Here is a 2,905-nt window from a genome sequence, read left to right on the forward strand (position 1 = left end):
TATATCTATAAATATATATATATATAATCATATATGAAATGTCCAAACATATTCATACATCCTTCTCTCTTTTTTGTAGAATTACTTTTTAGTGTGATAGAAATAATAATAATAATGTGAAAACATTAAAAATAATTAAAAGGATAATTTTTATACTTGTTTTTTAAAAAATTAAGTTTGACGAAATGTAAAAAAATTACTTATTCATAATTATATATAAAATTATGCATAATTATGTTTGAGCAATTTTTTTTACATTTTTTTAAACTTGTTTGTTTTTCCTGAAATGAACTGTGCGAAAACGAATCCTTTAATTATTTTTAATGTTTTCACGATTTACTATTATTATTTCTGTTACAGTAAAAAGTAATTTTACAAAAAAAAAAGAGATGTATGAACATATATACATCTTCGGATGTATTTCGTATACGATTATGTTTATGTATACATGTTTATGAATATTTATATACATTTATACATATTTATACATATTCATGCATGAAACATTTTTTACCGGGACACTTTAAATTATTTTTAATTATTACTAAATTTAGCTCAAATTTTTTGTACCAATTGTAAATTCATACGTGTTAATATAAACTTTGTTATTAAGTAATTTAATTACAAAAGTATAATAAAAAAGGGTTTTCTCGATAATCGTTTTTTATATTAAAATAATACATCTTGGAAGTTAAAACGAAAAAAAATAAAACGTTATTTTTGAAATATATGAAATGCAGGAAATTAAAAAAAAATTTATATAAAATAATAGAGTATATGAAATTATTTTCTATATCATTATATAGAAAAGTGTTTATTATAGTTTAATAAGTATTGTTTTTTTATTTTTCCTATCTATCCTATCCTCAAATATTCATTCAGGATTAAGTTTTATATAAGTTGGTGCAGAAAAGCAATATCTATACGTATATGTATACACATATATATCTATATTATAAATTGCTTTTTAAGAAATTCCTTTTTGTTCACACTTATTTGTATAACGTCTTACTAATGAAATAATAACAAAAATTGTAGAGCATATAATTTATTAATCTCGCTTTTTTGTAAAAGATATTTTATGTTTATTAATTATTATTATTTATCTCAATGCACTTACTTCAGCCTAATCCTTTATAACTTATTCATATGTAGTAACTGGATTTTATACCAGTTGAAGCAGTAACATGATGTAAGATCCAATATACATTTTATCAAAAAATATAAGAATTTTATTTTATAACTATTTTAAAATTGCGTTTGGAGTTTTGTACTTAAAATACTTAATTTTGAAATAATAAATTATTCAAAAAATGATTTTAATCTAATATAATGTACAAAATATGTAATATACAAAATAGGGATACATTTATTGAAGTGAGAGAAAATTATCCCTTTCGGATCTTACATCATTCATCTGAATTTCTCATCTCCGCATGTTTTGAGACGAGATTCAGTTTTAACGAATCGTTCGAATCGTTAAAAATACGCACATGGGCCTTGAATTTTCTCGGATGATTGGTAATTTTCAGTTATTTATTTTTAAATAAGTCTTTTTGATTACATTATAAAATTTATATTAAGCAATTTAATTTAGTTTCGTAATATTCTTGAAATAAAAACGTTATTGACATGGAGATTTTTTTAAATTTAAATTTATATTTAATCGAATATTTATATTTTTGATTTTGAATAAACGCGAATAGAAAAGTAAACGCGAAATTTATTTGTATATTAATAGAATTGCTATTATTATTATTAATGATAATTGTTTATATTAATATTCAGTCCATTTTATTAATATAATGGCCTTTCCGCGACGCGTTCGTGTCCCGCGCATCATACAAAACGTAAAATCTTACGTTTTTTGCCGGCGATATTAGTCGGCAGCAATCGGCAAAGGAGTATTTCTCCTTGTTGTCGATTTTTGGCTTATGAAGCCAGAATGTTGGCCAGGAGCAACGAAAGGTGAGTTCAATCTGGCCAGAAGAAAGAAGAGAATCTCTTTACGAGCCCAATGAGCAGAATATCTAAAATCGACGCATAAGACAATTTTAAGATATCTTTCAGAATTCTTTATGAAATATCTTAAAAATATTTTTTAAAGAATTCTTAAAGATATCTTAAAGTTGTCTCATGCGTCAATTTTAGACATTCTACTCATTGAGATGTAGGTTGGTGTGTGACACCACCAATCTAAATTTGTAAAAGGTAAACTGAATATTCGGGAGGGTAATTTGCTCGCAAATTGCGAGTTCTTATATTTTTTGAGAGCTATTTAAAATACAAAAAAAACCAACAAACAAAAGGATTAATGAGAGAGCAAATTTGGTAGATTAAAAAAAATCTACAAAATTTGCGCTTATTTATCCGCTCTTATTAGCCCTATTATTTATTAATTTTTTTTGTATTTTAAAGATTGAAAGAGTTTGTTTTAATTATATTATTGCTTATTACCTATTTATTATTAGTATGATCGCGATTAAGTTATCCCACTGAGTTTATTATACGCGACAGGATATATGGTTAGACATTAGCTGCGTTTGGCAGAGAAAGCAGCTTTGCAATTGTTGTAAAATTCTTCTATGTAATTGGTTTATTACATTTAAATCCATAAGGAAATCTAAAAGCAAGAACCAATCGTATTGAAGAATTTTACAACATTCAAAAATCTACTTTCTTTGAACGCAGCCATTAACGTATATATTATATATTCGCGATGTTATTGCATATTTATGAAGTAATATAGGTAAGAATATACGGGTGAAGATAGATATCCGCGAATAGGCACGAATAAATGAAAATACGGGTAGGTAGGACAATAAGTATGGATGGTAAGTAGGGTTTGTATAGGTAGGATGATAAGTATAGACAGGTAGGACTAAATATATATATATATATATAT

This window comes from Atta colombica, unplaced genomic scaffold (genome assembly GCF_001594045.1).
Source record: "Atta colombica isolate Treedump-2 unplaced genomic scaffold, Acol1.0 scaffold32, whole genome shotgun sequence".
Taxonomy (NCBI): domain Eukaryota; kingdom Metazoa; phylum Arthropoda; class Insecta; order Hymenoptera; family Formicidae; genus Atta; species Atta colombica.